This window comes from Schistocerca nitens, unplaced genomic scaffold, assembly GCF_023898315.1.
Source record: "Schistocerca nitens isolate TAMUIC-IGC-003100 unplaced genomic scaffold, iqSchNite1.1 HiC_scaffold_270, whole genome shotgun sequence".
Taxonomy (NCBI): domain Eukaryota; kingdom Metazoa; phylum Arthropoda; class Insecta; order Orthoptera; family Acrididae; genus Schistocerca; species Schistocerca nitens.
This window is the reverse complement of record NW_026045810.1, coordinates 146011-160226: the sequence shown is the minus strand read 5'-3', so window position 1 is coordinate 160226 and position 14216 is coordinate 146011. Positions and strand designations below refer to the sequence as shown.

At 54.7% G+C, this 14216-nt stretch overlaps 32 non-coding genes across 32 annotated transcripts; 25 read left to right on the top strand and 7 right to left on the bottom strand.

Moving 5' to 3' along the window:
• Positions 1–49: 49 nt before the first annotated feature.
• Positions 50–123, top strand: Trnai-aau (transfer RNA isoleucine (anticodon AAU)). Its single transcript has one exon. It is a non-coding gene; the product is annotated as a tRNA-Ile (tRNA).
• Positions 124–725: 602 nt separating this feature from the next.
• Positions 726–797, bottom strand: Trnag-ucc (transfer RNA glycine (anticodon UCC)). The gene has a single exon. It is a non-coding gene; the product is annotated as a tRNA-Gly (tRNA).
• Positions 798–1137: 340 nt separating this feature from the next.
• Positions 1138–1208, top strand: Trnag-gcc (transfer RNA glycine (anticodon GCC)). The gene has a single exon. It is a non-coding gene; the product is annotated as a tRNA-Gly (tRNA).
• Positions 1209–1589: 381 nt separating this feature from the next.
• Trnam-cau (transfer RNA methionine (anticodon CAU)) lies at positions 1590–1662 on the top strand. The gene has a single exon. It is a non-coding gene; the product is annotated as a tRNA-Met (tRNA).
• A 305-nt stretch (positions 1663–1967) lies between these two features.
• On the top strand, positions 1968–2039 carry Trnae-uuc (transfer RNA glutamic acid (anticodon UUC)). The gene has a single exon. It is a non-coding gene; the product is annotated as a tRNA-Glu (tRNA).
• Positions 2040–2237: 198 nt separating this feature from the next.
• On the top strand, positions 2238–2311 carry Trnai-aau (transfer RNA isoleucine (anticodon AAU)). The gene has a single exon. It is a non-coding gene; the product is annotated as a tRNA-Ile (tRNA).
• Positions 2312–2913: 602 nt separating this feature from the next.
• On the bottom strand, positions 2914–2985 carry Trnag-ucc (transfer RNA glycine (anticodon UCC)). The gene has a single exon. It is a non-coding gene; the product is annotated as a tRNA-Gly (tRNA).
• Positions 2986–3325: 340 nt separating this feature from the next.
• On the top strand, positions 3326–3396 carry Trnag-gcc (transfer RNA glycine (anticodon GCC)). The gene has a single exon. It is a non-coding gene; the product is annotated as a tRNA-Gly (tRNA).
• Positions 3397–3777: 381 nt separating this feature from the next.
• On the top strand, positions 3778–3850 carry Trnam-cau (transfer RNA methionine (anticodon CAU)). The gene has a single exon. It is a non-coding gene; the product is annotated as a tRNA-Met (tRNA).
• A 305-nt stretch (positions 3851–4155) lies between these two features.
• On the top strand, positions 4156–4227 carry Trnae-uuc (transfer RNA glutamic acid (anticodon UUC)). Its single transcript has one exon. It is a non-coding gene; the product is annotated as a tRNA-Glu (tRNA).
• Positions 4228–4425: 198 nt separating this feature from the next.
• Positions 4426–4499, top strand: Trnai-aau (transfer RNA isoleucine (anticodon AAU)). Its single transcript has one exon. It is a non-coding gene; the product is annotated as a tRNA-Ile (tRNA).
• A 592-nt stretch (positions 4500–5091) lies between these two features.
• Positions 5092–5163, bottom strand: Trnag-ucc (transfer RNA glycine (anticodon UCC)). Its single transcript has one exon. It is a non-coding gene; the product is annotated as a tRNA-Gly (tRNA).
• A 340-nt stretch (positions 5164–5503) lies between these two features.
• Trnag-gcc (transfer RNA glycine (anticodon GCC)) lies at positions 5504–5574 on the top strand. Its single transcript has one exon. It is a non-coding gene; the product is annotated as a tRNA-Gly (tRNA).
• Positions 5575–5954: 380 nt separating this feature from the next.
• On the top strand, positions 5955–6027 carry Trnam-cau (transfer RNA methionine (anticodon CAU)). Its single transcript has one exon. It is a non-coding gene; the product is annotated as a tRNA-Met (tRNA).
• A 305-nt stretch (positions 6028–6332) lies between these two features.
• Positions 6333–6404, top strand: Trnae-uuc (transfer RNA glutamic acid (anticodon UUC)). Its single transcript has one exon. It is a non-coding gene; the product is annotated as a tRNA-Glu (tRNA).
• Positions 6405–6602: 198 nt separating this feature from the next.
• Trnai-aau (transfer RNA isoleucine (anticodon AAU)) lies at positions 6603–6676 on the top strand. Its single transcript has one exon. It is a non-coding gene; the product is annotated as a tRNA-Ile (tRNA).
• Positions 6677–7309: 633 nt separating this feature from the next.
• On the bottom strand, positions 7310–7381 carry Trnag-ucc (transfer RNA glycine (anticodon UCC)). Its single transcript has one exon. It is a non-coding gene; the product is annotated as a tRNA-Gly (tRNA).
• A 340-nt stretch (positions 7382–7721) lies between these two features.
• Positions 7722–7792, top strand: Trnag-gcc (transfer RNA glycine (anticodon GCC)). Its single transcript has one exon. It is a non-coding gene; the product is annotated as a tRNA-Gly (tRNA).
• A 381-nt stretch (positions 7793–8173) lies between these two features.
• On the top strand, positions 8174–8246 carry Trnam-cau (transfer RNA methionine (anticodon CAU)). Its single transcript has one exon. It is a non-coding gene; the product is annotated as a tRNA-Met (tRNA).
• Positions 8247–8551: 305 nt separating this feature from the next.
• Trnae-uuc (transfer RNA glutamic acid (anticodon UUC)) lies at positions 8552–8623 on the top strand. The gene has a single exon. It is a non-coding gene; the product is annotated as a tRNA-Glu (tRNA).
• A 198-nt stretch (positions 8624–8821) lies between these two features.
• Positions 8822–8895, top strand: Trnai-aau (transfer RNA isoleucine (anticodon AAU)). Its single transcript has one exon. It is a non-coding gene; the product is annotated as a tRNA-Ile (tRNA).
• Positions 8896–9497: 602 nt separating this feature from the next.
• Trnag-ucc (transfer RNA glycine (anticodon UCC)) lies at positions 9498–9569 on the bottom strand. Its single transcript has one exon. It is a non-coding gene; the product is annotated as a tRNA-Gly (tRNA).
• Positions 9570–9909: 340 nt separating this feature from the next.
• Positions 9910–9980, top strand: Trnag-gcc (transfer RNA glycine (anticodon GCC)). Its single transcript has one exon. It is a non-coding gene; the product is annotated as a tRNA-Gly (tRNA).
• Positions 9981–10360: 380 nt separating this feature from the next.
• On the top strand, positions 10361–10433 carry Trnam-cau (transfer RNA methionine (anticodon CAU)). Its single transcript has one exon. It is a non-coding gene; the product is annotated as a tRNA-Met (tRNA).
• A 305-nt stretch (positions 10434–10738) lies between these two features.
• Trnae-uuc (transfer RNA glutamic acid (anticodon UUC)) lies at positions 10739–10810 on the top strand. The gene has a single exon. It is a non-coding gene; the product is annotated as a tRNA-Glu (tRNA).
• Positions 10811–11008: 198 nt separating this feature from the next.
• Positions 11009–11082, top strand: Trnai-aau (transfer RNA isoleucine (anticodon AAU)). The gene has a single exon. It is a non-coding gene; the product is annotated as a tRNA-Ile (tRNA).
• A 602-nt stretch (positions 11083–11684) lies between these two features.
• Positions 11685–11756, bottom strand: Trnag-ucc (transfer RNA glycine (anticodon UCC)). Its single transcript has one exon. It is a non-coding gene; the product is annotated as a tRNA-Gly (tRNA).
• Positions 11757–12096: 340 nt separating this feature from the next.
• On the top strand, positions 12097–12167 carry Trnag-gcc (transfer RNA glycine (anticodon GCC)). The gene has a single exon. It is a non-coding gene; the product is annotated as a tRNA-Gly (tRNA).
• Positions 12168–12548: 381 nt separating this feature from the next.
• On the top strand, positions 12549–12621 carry Trnam-cau (transfer RNA methionine (anticodon CAU)). Its single transcript has one exon. It is a non-coding gene; the product is annotated as a tRNA-Met (tRNA).
• Positions 12622–12926: 305 nt separating this feature from the next.
• Positions 12927–12998, top strand: Trnae-uuc (transfer RNA glutamic acid (anticodon UUC)). Its single transcript has one exon. It is a non-coding gene; the product is annotated as a tRNA-Glu (tRNA).
• Positions 12999–13196: 198 nt separating this feature from the next.
• Trnai-aau (transfer RNA isoleucine (anticodon AAU)) lies at positions 13197–13270 on the top strand. The gene has a single exon. It is a non-coding gene; the product is annotated as a tRNA-Ile (tRNA).
• A 602-nt stretch (positions 13271–13872) lies between these two features.
• Trnag-ucc (transfer RNA glycine (anticodon UCC)) lies at positions 13873–13944 on the bottom strand. Its single transcript has one exon. It is a non-coding gene; the product is annotated as a tRNA-Gly (tRNA).
• Positions 13945–14216: the final 272 nt, after the last annotated feature.

Genomic DNA, 14216 nt, shown 5'->3' with positions numbered 1-14216 from the left:
CTTCATGCCATACGTTTGCAGCGTAGGGCTGAGCGAGTGCAACTGTCGAGGCCCGTTAGCTCAGTTGGTTAGAGCGTCGTGCTAATAACGCGAAGGTCGTGGGTTCGATCCCCCCACGGGCCACAACGCTTTTACTACCACGAAAAGGCAGCGCCGATTTCAGCTGGCGAGTGTGATGACCAAAACATCATCACCCTGCGTGGAAGTTGACAGAGGATCCGAACCCGACTTGTCGGGAAGCGCTACAGCATTCACTCGGCAATGGCCATAATATGTTGAATACACTGGTTCTCAACCGATAAAGAGAAGATGAAAGGAAATGTCCGATTGCCGATGCGTAACAACTTTGGCCCTTGTCGGTACTTGGGCGGGAGAGCGCATGGGGACACAGGGTACTGTTGGCAGTTTTACTTCCTATTTTTCTTTCTCCTTTGTTTTCGGAGCTACAGCCCGATTCGGTCAGGGAGACGCCACCGTGAAATGAACGGGCGTGCTGTGTGTACATCGCCTCGCCTCTCCTTACCTCTCTCAGTCGTTTCTCGTGCTTGTCGTTTTGATATAGGCCGATTGGAGAGCGTCAGCTCTCGCGTCAGCTGAGCAAAGTCGAGACAAGTCGAGACAGTCGAGACACACTATAGGCTGGTCTGCAGCGAGTAAGAGGGGGAAAAAACATTAAGTTAAGGGCGCGTGGCGAAAGTACTCATACGTGACATTAAAAAGCCTGTTGCGGTGGCCGGGAATCGAACCCGGACCAACTGCTTGGAAGGCAACTATGCTGACCATTACACCACCACCGCACAAGCGAGCGCCCCGACGCCGCGCTGTGTCGGCTTCCCGCCTGTCGGCAGCGGCCGAAGGTGATCGTACCTGGCAGGCGCATTTCGAGGTAGGCTAGGGGAGCACATCCAGGCGCGTTCGGACAGCGTATCCGCGCACATTTCGCATCCTTGGCAAGAGTCGGCGCCGGCGACGCAAGAGTACGCAGAGGACCGCGTTCTGGCGGCATTTTTAAGCAGTACAGTGCAGGATTCAGCGTCTGCAGCATCTTCTCGACAGAATGCTACGGCGCTTGACGGCAGTCCCACTTTCCCTTGAGACATCTGCTCGGGAAGCAGCGTGCAGTTACTACCGGCCCGAGCATCGGTGGTTCAGTGGCAGAGTGCTCGCCTGCCACGCGGGCGGCCCGGGTTCGATTCCCGGCCGATGCATCATTTTGCTTTTCCCACGATAATGCTGCCGTGTGGCTTGCGCGCTTGAGATGCACGATCCACATGAATGTATAGCTGGATTCCCTTGAGAAGAACCGAGAACGCAGCACTCGCGGGTCCCCACTAGGACGCTCGCATGGTGTTCTACAGACTAGCGTCGGCCTGGCCTCACAAGTTGCTGTGTCCAGGTGCCTCCGAGGCACTGAACGTTAACGACAAGGAGTGCTGCCTATCGTTTGCAAAAGCTGCAGCAACACCGCAATCAACTGGGCTGGCAATGCACGTGTAGCAACAGAACACGTTATCCAGGAAGTACAGTGTCTTTACGTCTAACATTGGGTGTGGTACTTAGCCAGTTTCCAGGACAAGCGCTTCACCTGTGCCTCGGTAGCGCAGTAGGCAGCGCGTAAGTCTCATAATCTTAAGGTCGTGAGTTCGATCCTCACCCGGGGCATTTAATTTTCTGTGACTGATGGTGATGCTGTTGCTAGGGCACCAACTTATTTCTTGTTTTTTATCCACAACGTTTTCAACGCTTCAGCGGGAAAATGTTTACTCCCTGTTATTGCTACTTACAGCTTCCCTTTTCCTCTTCTCCTAGCACAGCATGAAGCCAAAAACATTGCTCTGAGACGTTTGAGGTGCGCGCCTTGCCAGTCAGTATGCGCAAAGACGCTCGCAAAGAGAGAAGGGCGCCGACGCGGGACACGACACGAAATGCTACAAGCGACCGTCCGATCCGCCGCAGGAACGCCCGCATCCGGTGTGGTCTAGTGGCTAGGATACCTGGCTTTCACCCAGGAGGCCCGGGTTCGATTCCCGGTACCGGAACGGAACTTTTTCCACACGAATCGTGACAAGTTTGAGCTGTCCGAGCTGCCGTTTCCCGTCCTGCTCGCAATATATCTACTGTTTCGTGACCGTCAGCAGAGTATAGACGAGGGAAGCAGACATCCGACGACCATAGAAATGGTGTACGGCTTCATGCCATACGTTTGCAGCGTAGGGCTGAGCGAGTGCAACTGTCGAGGCCCGTTAGCTCAGTTGGTTAGAGCGTCGTGCTAATAACGCGAAGGTCGTGGGTTCGATCCCCCCACGGGCCACAACGCTTTTACTACCACGAAAAGGCAGCGCCGATTTCAGCTGGCGAGTGTGATGACCAAAACATCATCACCCTGCGTGGAAGTTGACAGAGGATCCGAACCCGACTTGTCGGGAAGCGCTACAGCATTCACTCGGCAATGGCCATAATATGTTGAATACACTGGTTCTCAACCGATAAAGAGAAGATGAAAGGAAATGTCCGATTGCCGATGCGTAACAACTTTGGCCCTTGTCGGTACTTGGGCGGGAGAGCGCATGGGGACACAGGGTACTGTTGGCAGTTTTACTTCCTATTTTTCTTTCTCCTTTGTTTTCGGAGCTACAGCCCGATTCGGTCAGGGAGACGCCACCGTGAAATGAACGGGCGTGCTGTGTGTACATCGCCTCGCCTCTCCTTACCTCTCTCAGTCGTTTCTCGTGCTTGTCGTTTTGATATAGGCCGATTGGAGAGCGTCAGCTCTCGCGTCAGCTGAGCAAAGTCGAGACAAGTCGAGACAGTCGAGACACACTATAGGCTGGTCTGCAGCGAGTAAGAGGGGGAAAAAACATTAAGTTAAGGGCGCGTGGCGAAAGTACTCATACGTGACATTAAAAAGCCTGTTGCGGTGGCCGGGAATCGAACCCGGACCAACTGCTTGGAAGGCAACTATGCTGACCATTACACCACCACCGCACAAGCGAGCGCCCCGACGCCGCGCTGTGTCGGCTTCCCGCCTGTCGGCAGCGGCCGAAGGTGATCGTACCTGGCAGGCGCATTTCGAGGTAGGCTAGGGGAGCACATCCAGGCGCGTTCGGACAGCGTATCCGCGCACATTTCGCATCCTTGGCAAGAGTCGGCGCCGGCGACGCAAGAGTACGCAGAGGACCGCGTTCTGGCGGCATTTTTAAGCAGTACAGTGCAGGATTCAGCGTCTGCAGCATCTTCTCGACAGAATGCTACGGCGCTTGACGGCAGTCCCACTTTCCCTTGAGACATCTGCTCGGGAAGCAGCGTGCAGTTACTACCGGCCCGAGCATCGGTGGTTCAGTGGCAGAGTGCTCGCCTGCCACGCGGGCGGCCCGGGTTCGATTCCCGGCCGATGCATCATTTTGCTTTTCCCACGATAATGCTGCCGTGTGGCTTGCGCGCTTGAGATGCACGATCCACATGAATGTATAGCTGGATTCCCTTGAGAAGAACCGAGAACGCAGCACTCGCGGGTCCCCACTAGGACGCTCGCATGGTGTTCTACAGACTAGCGTCGGCCTGGCCTCACAAGTTGCTGTGTCCAGGTGCCTCCGAGGCACTGAACGTTAACGACAAGGAGTGCTGCCTATCGTTTGCAAAAGCTGCAGCAACACCGCAATCAACTGGGCTGGCAATGCACGTGTAGCAACAGAACACGTTATCCAGGAAGTACAGTGTCTTTACGTCTAACATTGGGTGTGGTACTTAGCCAGTTTCCAGGACAAGCGCTTCACCTGTGCCTCGGTAGCGCAGTAGGCAGCGCGTAAGTCTCATAATCTTAAGGTCGTGAGTTCGATCCTCACCCGGGGCATTTAATTTTCTGTGACTGATGGTGATGCTGTTGCTAGGGCACCAACTTATTTCTTGTTTGTTATCCACAACGTTTTCAACGCTTCAGCGGGAAAATGTTTACTCCCTGTTATTGCTACTTACAGCTTCCCTTTTCCTCTTCTCCTAGCACAGCATGAAGCCAAAAACATTGCTCTGAGACGTTTGAGGTGCGCGCCTTGCCAGTCAGTATGCGCAAAGACGCTCGCAAAGAGAGAAGGGCGCCGACGCGGGACACGACACGAAATGCTACAAGCGACCGTCCGATCCGCGTCAGGAACGCCCGCATCCGGTGTGGTCTAGTGGCTAGGATACCTGGCTTTCACCCAGGAGGCCCGGGTTCGATTCCCGGTACCGGAACGGAACTTTTTCCACACGAATCGTGACAAGTTTGAGCTGTCCGAGCTGCCGTTTCCCGTCCTGCTCGCAATATATCTACTGTTTCGTGACCGTCAGCAGAGTATAGACGAGGGAAGCAGACATCCGACGACCATAGAAATGGTGTACGGCTTCATGCCATACGTTTGCAGCGTAGGGCTGAGCGAGCGCAACTGTCGAGGCCCGTTAGCTCAGTTGGTTAGAGCGTCGTGCTAATAACGCGAAGGTCGTGGGTTCGATCCCCCCACGGGCCACAACGCTTTTACTACCACGAAAAGGCAGCGCCGATTTCAGCTGGCGAGTGTGATGACCAAAACATCATCACCCTGCGTGGAAGTTGACAGAGGATCCGAACCCGACTTGTCGGGAAGCGCTACAGCATTCACTCGGCAATGGCCATAATATGTTGAATACACTGGTTCTCAACCGATAAAGAGAAGATGAAAGGAAATGTCCGATTGCCGATGCGTAACAACTTTGGCCCTTGTCGGTACTTGGGCGGGAGAGCGCATGGGGACACAGGGTACTGTTGGCAGTTTTACTTCCTATTTTTCTTTCTCCTTTGTTTTCGGAGCTACAGCCCGATTCGGTCAGGGAGACGCCACCGTGAAATGAACGGGCGTGCTGTGTGTACATCGCCTCGCCTCTCCTTACCTCTCTCAGTCGTTTCTCGTGCTTGTCGTTTTGATATAGGCCGATTGGAGAGCGTCAGCTCTCGCGTCAGCTGAGCAAAGTCGAGACAGTCGAGACACACTATAGGCTGGTCTGCAGCGAGTAAGAGGGGGAAAAAACATTAAGTTAAGGGCGCGTGGCGAAAGTACTCATACGTGACATTAAAAAGCCTGTTGCGGTGGCCGGGAATCGAACCCGGACCAACTGCTTGGAAGGCAACTATGCTGACCATTACACCACCACCGCACAAGCGAGCGCCCCGACGCCGCGCTGTGTCGGCTTCCCGCCTGTCGGCAGCGGCCGAAGGTGATCGTACCTGGCAGGCGCATTTCGAGGTAGGCTAGGGGAGCACATCCAGGCGCGTTCGGACAGCGTATCCGCGCACATTTCGCATCCTTGGCAAGAGTCGGCGCCGGCGACGCAAGAGTACGCAGAGGACCGCGTTCTGGCGGCATTTTTAAGCAGTACAGTGCAGGATTCAGCGTCTGCAGCATCTTCTCGACAGAATGCTACGGCGCTTGACGGCAGTCCCACTTTCCCTTGAGACATCTGCTCGGGAAGCAGCGTGCAGTTACTACCGGCCCGAGCATCGGTGGTTCAGTGGTAGAATGCTCGCCTGCCACGCGGGCGGCCCGGGTTCGATTCCCGGCCGATGCATCATTTTGCTTTTCCCACGATAATGCTGCCGTGTGGCTTGCGCGCTTGAGATGCACGATCCACATGAATGTATAGCAGGATTCCCTTGAGAAGAACCGAGAACGCAGCACTCGCGGGTCCCCACTAGGACGCTCGCATGGTGTTCTACAGACTAGCGTCGGCCTGGCCTCGCAAGTTGCTGTGTCCAGGTGCCTCCGAGGCACTGAACGTTAACGACAAGGAGTGCTGCCTATCGTTTGCAAATCTGCAGCAACACCGCAATCAACTGGGCTGGCAATGCACGTGTAGCAACAGAACACGTTATCCAGGAAGTACAGTGTCTTTACGTCTAACATTGGGTGTGGTACTTACCCAGTTTCCAGGACAAGCGCTTCACCTGTGCCTCGGTAGCGCAGTAGGCAGCGCGTAAGTCTCATAATCTTAAGGTCGTGAGTTCGATCCTCACCCGGGGCATTTAATTTTCTGTGACTGATGGTGATGCTGTTGCTAGGGCACCAACTTATTTCTTGTTTTTTATCCACAACGTTTTCAACGCTTCAGCGGGAAAATGTTTACTCCCTGTTATTGCTACTTACAGCTTCCCTTTTCCTCTTCTCCTAGCACAGCATGAAGCCAAAAACATTGCTCTGAGACGTTTGAGGTGCGCGCCTTGCCAGTCAGTATGCGCAAAGACGCTCGCAAAGAGAGAAGGGCGCCGACGCGGGACACGACACGAAATGCTACAAGCGACCGTCCGATCCGCCGCAGGAACGCCCGCATCCGGTGTGGTCTAGTGGCTAGGATACCTGGCTTTCACCCAGGAGGCCCGGGTTCGATTCCCGGTACCGGAACGGAACTTTTTCCACACGAATCGTGACAAGTTTGAGCTGTCCGAGCTGCCGTTTCCCGTCCTGCTCGCAATATATCTACTGTTTCGTGACCGTCAGCAGAGTATAGACGAGGGAAGCAGACATCCGACGACCATAGAAATGGTGTACGGCTTCATGCCATACGTTTGCAGCGTAGGGCTGAGCGAGTGCAACTGTCGAGGCCCGTTAGCTCAGTTGGTTAGAGCGTCGTGCTAATAACGCGAAGGTCGTGGGTTCGATCCCCCCACGGGCCACAACGCTTTTACTACCACGAAAAGGCAGCGCCGATTTCAGCTGGCGAGTGTGATGACCAAAACATCATCACCCTGCGTGGAAGTTGACAGAGGATCCGAACCCGACTTGTCGGGAAGCGCTACAGCATTCACTCGGCAATGGCCATAATATGTTGAATACACTGGTTCTCAACCGATAAAGAGAAGATGAAAGGAAATGTCCGATTGCCGATGCGTAACAACTTTGGCCCTTGTCGGTACTTGGGCGGGAGAGCGCATGGGGACACAGGGTACTGTTGGCAGTTTTACTTCCTATTTTTCTTTCTCCTTTGTTTTCGGAGCTACAGCCCGATTCGGTCAGGGAGACGCCACCGTGAAATGAACGGGCGTGCTGTGTGTACATCGCCTCGCCTCTCCTTACCTCTCTCAGTCGTTTCTCGTGCTTGTCGTTTTGATATAGGCCGATTGGAGAGCGTCAGCTCTCGCGTCAGCTGAGCAAAGTCGAGACAAGTCGAGACAGTCGAGACACACTATAGGCTGGTCTGCAGCGAGTAAGAGGGGGAATAGGCTGGTCTGCAGCGAGTAAGAGGGGGAAAAAACATTAAGTTAAGGGCGCGTGGCGAAAGTACTCATACGTGACATTAAAAAGCCTGTTGCGGTGGCCGGGAATCGAACCCGGACCAACTGCTTGGAAGGCAACTATGCTGACCATTACACCACCACCGCACAAGCGAGCGCCCCGACGCCGCGCTGTGTCGGCTTCCCGCCTGTCGGCAGCGGCCGAAGGTGATCGTACCTGGCAGGCGCATTTCGAGGTAGGCTAGGGGAGCACATCCAGGCGCGTTCGGACAGCGTATCCGCGCACATTTCGCATCCTTGGCAAGAGTCGGCGCCGGCGACGCAAGAGTACGCAGAGGACCGCGTTCTGGCGGCATTTTTAAGCAGTACAGTGCAGGATTCAGCGTCTGCAGCATCTTCTCGACAGAATGCTACGGCGCTTGACGGCAGTCCCACTTTCCCTTGAGACATCTGCTCGGGAAGCAGCGTGCAGTTACTACCGGCCCGAGCATCGGTGGTTCAGTGGCAGAGTGCTCGCCTGCCACGCGGGCGGCCCGGGTTCGATTCACGGCCGATGCATCATTTTGCTTTTCCCACGATAATGCTGCCGTGTGGCTTGCGCGCTTGAGATGCACGATCCACATGAATGTATAGCTGGATTCCCTTGAGAAGAACCGAGAACGCAGCACTCGCGGGTCCCCACTAGGACGCTCGCATGGTGTTCTACAGACTAGCGTCGGCCTGGCCTCACAAGTTGCTGTGTCCAGGTGCCTCCGAGGCACTGAACGTTAACGACAAGGAGTGCTGCCTATCGTTTGCAAAAGCTGCAGCAACACCGCAATCAACTGGGCTGGCAATGCACGTGTAGCAACAGAACACGTTATCCAGGAAGTACAGTGTCTTTACGTCTAACATTGGGTGTGGTACTTAGCCAGTTTCCAGGACAAGCGCTTCACCTGTGCCTCGGTAGCGCAGTAGGCAGCGCGTAAGTCTCATAATCTTAAGGTCGTGAGTTCGATCCTCACCCGGGGCATTTAATTTTCTGTGACTGATGGTGATGCTGTTGCTAGGGCACCAACTTATTTCTTGTTTGTTATCCACAACGTTTTCAACGCTTCAGCGGGAAAATGTTTACTCCCTGTTATTGCTACTTACAGCTTCCCTTTTCCTCTTCTCCTAGCACAGCATGAAGCCAAAAACATTGCTCTGAGACGTTTGAGGTGCGCGCCTTGCCAGTCAGTATGCGCAAAGACGCTCGCAAAGAGAGAAGGGCGCCGACGCGGGACACGACACGAAATGCTACAAGCGACCGTCCGATCCGCGTCAGGAACGCCCACATCCGGTGTGGTCTAGTGGCTAGGATACCTGGCTTTCACCCAGGAGGCCCGGGTTCGATTCCCGGTACCGGACCGGAACTTTTTCCACACGAATCGTGACAAGTTTGAGCTGTCCGAGCTGCCGTTTCCCGTCCTGCTCGCAATATATCTACTGTTTCGTGACCGTCAGCAGAGTATAGACGAGGGAAGCAGACATCCGACGACCATAGAAATGGTGTACGGCTTCATGCCATACGTTTGCAGCGTAGGGCTGAGCGAGCGCAACTGTCGAGGCCCGTTAGCTCAGTTGGTTAGAGCGTCGTGCTAATAACGCGAAGGTCGTGGGTTCGATCCCCCCACGGGCCACAACGCTTTTACTACCACGAAAAGGCAGCGCCGATTTCAGCTGGCGAGTGTGATGACCAAAACATCATCACCCTGCGTGGAAGTTGACAGAGGATCCGAACCCGACTTGTCGGGAAGCGCTACAGCATTCACTCGGCAATGGCCATAATATGTTGAATACACTGGTTCTCAACCGATAAAGAGAAGATGAAAGGAAATGTCCGATTGCCGATGCGTAACAACTTTGGCCCTTGTCGGTACTTGGGCGGGAGAGCGCATGGGGACACAGGGTACTGTTGGCAGTTTTACTTCCTATTTTTCTTTCTCCTTTGTTTTCGGAGCTACAGCCCGATTCGGTCAGGGAGACGCCACCGTGAAATGAACGGGCGTGCTGTGTGTACATCGCCTCGCCTCTCCTTACCTCTCTCAGTCGTTTCTCGTGCTTGTCGTTTTGATATAGGCCGATTGGAGAGCGTCAGCTCTCGCGTCAGCTGAGCAAAGTCGAGACAAGTCGAGACAGTCGAGACACACTATAGGCTGGTCTGCAGCGAGTAAGAGGGGGAAAAAACATTAAGTTAAGGGCGCGTGGCGAAAGTACTCATACGTGACATTAAAAAGCCTGTTGCGGTGGCCGGGAATCGAACCCGGACCAACTGCTTGGAAGGCAACTATGCTGACCATTACACCACCACCGCACAAGCGAGCGCCCCGACGCCGCGCTGTGTCGGCTTCCCGCCTGTCGGCAGCGGCCGAAGGTGATCGTACCTGGCAGGCGCATTTCGAGGTAGGCTAGGGGAGCACATCCAGGCGCGTTCGGACAGCGTATCCGCGCACATTTCGCATCCTTGGCAAGAGTCGGCGCCGGCGACGCAAGAGTACGCAGAGGACCGCGTTCTGGCGGCATTTTTAAGCAGTACAGTGCAGGATTCAGCGTCTGCAGCATCTTCTCGACAGAATGCTACGGCGCTTGACGGCAGTCCCACTTTCCCTTGAGACATCTGCTCGGGAAGCAGCGTGCAGTTACTACCGGCCCGAGCATCGGTGGTTCAGTGGTAGAATGCTCGCCTGCCACGCGGGCGGCCCGGGTTCGATTCCCGGCCGATGCATCATTTTGCTTTTCCCACGATAATGCTGCCGTGTGGCTTGCGCGCTTGAGATGCACGATCCACATGAATGTATAGCAGGATTCCCTTGAGAAGAACCGAGAACGCAGCACTCGCGGGTCCCCACTAGGACGCTCGCATGGTGTTCTACAGACTAGCGTTGGCCTGGCCTCGCAAGTTGCTGTGTCCAGGTGCCTCCGAGGCACTGAACGTTAACGACAAGGAGTGCTGCCTATCGTTTGCAAATCTGCAGCAACACCGCAATCAACTGGGCTGGCAATGCACGTGTAGCAACAGAACACGTTATCCAGGAAGTACAGTGTCTTTACGTCTAACATTGGGTGTGGTACTTACCCAGTTTCCAGGACAAGCGCTTCACCTGTGCCTCGGTAGCGCAGTAGGCAGCGCGTAAGTCTCATAATCTTAAGGTCGTGAGTTCGATCCTCACCCGGGGCATTTAATTTTCTGTGACTGATGGTGATGCTGTTGCTAGGGCACCAACTTATTTCTTGTTTTTTATCCACAACGTTTTCAACGCTTCAGCGGGAAAATGTTTACTCCCTGTTATTGCTACTTACAGCTTCCCTTTTCCTCTTCTCCTAGCACAGCATGAAGCCAAAAACATTGCTCTGAGACGTTTGAGGTGCGCGCCTTGCCAGTCAGTATGCGCAAAGACGCTCGCAAAGAGAGAAGGGCGCCGACGCGGGACACGACACGAAATGCTACAAGCGACCGTCCGATCCGCCGCAGGAACGCCCGCATCCGGTGTGGTCTAGTGGCTAGGATACCTGGCTTTCACCCAGGAGGCCCGGGTTCGATTCCCGGTACCGGAACGGAACTTTTTCCACACGAATCGTGACAAGTTTGAGCTGTCCGAGCTGCCGTTTCCCGTCCTGCTCGCAATATATCTACTGTTTCGTGACCGTCAGCAGAGTATAGACGAGGGAAGCAGACATCCGACGACCATAGAAATGGTGTACGGCTTCATGCCATACGTTTGCAGCGTAGGGCTGAGCGAGTGCAACTGTCGAGGCCCGTTAGCTCAGTTGGTTAGAGCGTCGTGCTAATAACGCGAAGGTCGTGGGTTCGATCCCCCCACGGGCCACAACGCTTTTACTACCACGAAAAGGCAGCGCCGATTTCAGCTGGCGAGTGTGATGACCAAAACATCATCACCCTGCGTGGAAGTTGACAGAGGATCCGAACCCGACTTGTCGGGAAGCGCTACAGCATTCACTCGGCAATGGCCATAATATGTTGAATACACTGGTTCTCAACCGATAAAGAGAAGATGAAAGGAAATGTCCGATTGCCGATGCGTAACAACTTTGGCCCTTGTCGGTACTTGGGCGGGAGAGCGCATGGGGACACAGGGTACTGTTGGCAGTTTTACTTCCTATTTTTCTTTCTCCTTTGTTTTCGGAGCTACAGCCCGATTCGGTCAGGGAGACGCCACCGTGAAATGAACGGGCGTGCTGTGTGTACATCGCCTCGCCTCTCCTTACCTCTCTCAGTCGTTTCTCGTGCTTGTCGTTTTGATATAGGCCGATTGGAGAGCGTCAGCTCTCGCGTCAGCTGAGCAAAGTCGAGACAAGTCGAGACAGTCGAGACACACTATAGGCTGGTCTGCAGCGAGTAAGAGGGGGAAAAAACATTAAGTTAAGGGCGCGTGGCGAAAGTACTCATACGTGACATTAAAAAGCCTGTTGCGGTGGCCGGGAATCGAACCCGGACCAACTGCTTGGAAGGCAACTATGCTGACCATTACACCACCACCGCACAAGCGAGCGCCCCGACGCCGCGCTGTGTCGGCTTCCCGCCTGTCGGCAGCGGCCGAAGGTGATCGTACCTGGCAGGCGCATTTCGAGGTAGGCTAGGGGAGCACATCCAGGCGCGTTCGGACAGCGTATCCGCGCACATTTCGCATCCTTGGCAAGAGTCGGCGCCGGCGACGCAAGAGTACGCAGAGGACCGCGTTCTGGCGGCATTTTTAAGCAGTACAGTGCAGGATTCAGCGTCTGCAGCATCTTCTCGACAGAATGCTACGGCGCTTGACGGCAGTCCCACTTTCCCTTGAGACATCTGCTCGGGAAGCAGCGTGCAGTTACTACCGGCCCGAGCATCGGTGGTTCAGTGGCAGAGTGCTCGCCTGCCACGCGGGCGGCCCGGGTTCGATTCCCGGCCGATGCATCATTTTGCTTTTCCCACGATAATGCTGCCGTGTGGCTTGCGCGCTTGAGATGCACGATCCACATGAATGTATAGCTGGATTCCCTTGAGAAGAACCGAGAACGCAGCACTCGCGGGTCCCCACTAGGACGCTCGCATGGTGTTCTACAGACTAGCGTCGGCCTGGCCTCACAAGTTGCTGTGTCCAGGTGCCTCCGAGGCACTGAACGTTAACGACAAGGAGTGCTGCCTATCGTTTGCAAAAGCTGCAGCAACACCGCAATCAACTGGGCTGGCAATGCACGTGTAGCAACAGAACACGTTATCCAGGAAGTACAGTGTCTTTACGTCTAACATTGGGTGTGGTACTTAGCCAGTTTCCAGGACAAGCGCTTCACCTGTGCCTCGGTAGCGCAGTAGGCAGCGCGTAAGTCTCATAATCTTAAGGTCGTGAGTTCGATCCTCACCCGGGGCATTTAATTTTCTGTGACTGATGGTGATGCTGTTGCTAGGGCACCAACTTATTTCTTGTTTGTTATCCACAACGTTTTCAACGCTTCAGCGGGAAAATGTTTACTCCCTGTTATTGCTACTTACAGCTTCCCTTTTCCTCTTCTCCTAGCACAGCATGAAGCCAAAAACATTGCTCTGAGACGTTTGAGGTGCGCGCCTTGCCAGTCAGTATGCGCAAAGACGCTCGCAAAGAGAGAAGGGCGCCGACGCGGGACACGACACGAAATGCTACAAGCGACCGTCCGATCCGCGTCAGGAACGCCCACATCCGGTGTGGTCTAGTGGCTAGGATACCTGGCTTTCACCCAGGAGGCCCGGGTTCGATTCCCGGTACCGGAACGGAACTTTTTCCACACGAATCGTGACAAGTTTGAGCTGTCCGAGCTGCCGTTTCCCGTCCTGCTCGCAATATATCTACTGTTTCGTGACCGTCAGCAGAGTATAGACGAGGGAAGCAGACATCCGACGACCATAGAAATGGTGTACGGCTTCATGCCATACGTTTGCAGCGTAGGGCTGAGCGAGCGCAACTGTCGAGGCCCGTTAGCTCAGTTGGTTAGAGCGTCGTGCTAATAACGCGAAGGTCGTGGGTTCGATCCCCCCACGGGCCACAACGCTTTTACTACCACGAAAAGGCAGCGCCGATTTCAGCTGGCGAGTGTGATGACCAAAACATCATCACCCTGCGTGGAAGTTGACAGAGGATCCGAACCCGACTTGTCGGGAAGCGCTACAGCATTCACTCGGCAATGGCCATAATATGTTGAATACACTGGTTCTCAACCGATAAAGAGAAGATGAAAGGAAATGTCCGATTGCCGATGCGTAACAACTTTGGCCCTTGTCGGTACTTGGGCGGGAGAGCGCATGGGGACACAGGGTACTGTTGGCAGTTTTACTTCCTATTTTTCTTTCTCCTTTGTTTTCGGAGCTACAGCCCGATTCGGTCAGGGAGACGCCACCGTGAAATGAACGGGCGTGCTGTGTGTACATCGCCTCGCCTCTCCTTACCTCTCTCAGTCGTTTCTCGTGCTTGTCGTTTTGATATAGGCCGATTGGAGAGCGTCAGCTCTCGCGTCAGCTGAGCAAAGTCGAGACAAGTCGAGACAGTCGAGACACACTATAGGCTGGTCTGCAGCGAGTAAGAGGGGGAAAAAACATTAAGTTAAGGGCGCGTGGCGAAAGTACTCATACGTGACATTAAAAAGCCTGTTGCGGTGGCCGGGAATCGAACCCGGACCAACTGCTTGGAAGGCAACTATGCTGACCATTACACCACCACCGCACAAGCGAGCGCCCCGACGCCGCGCTGTGTCGGCTTCCCGCCTGTCGGCAGCGGCCGAAGGTGATCGTACCTGGCAGGCGCATTTCGAGGTAGGCTAGGGGAGCACATCCAGGCGCGTTCGGACAGCGTATCCGCGCACATTTCGCATCCTTGGCAAGAGTCGGCGCCGGCGACGCAAGAGTACGCAGAGGACCGCGTTCTGGCGGCATTTTTAAGCAGTACAGTGCAGGATTCAGCGTCTGCAGCATCTTCTCGACAGAATGCTACGGCGC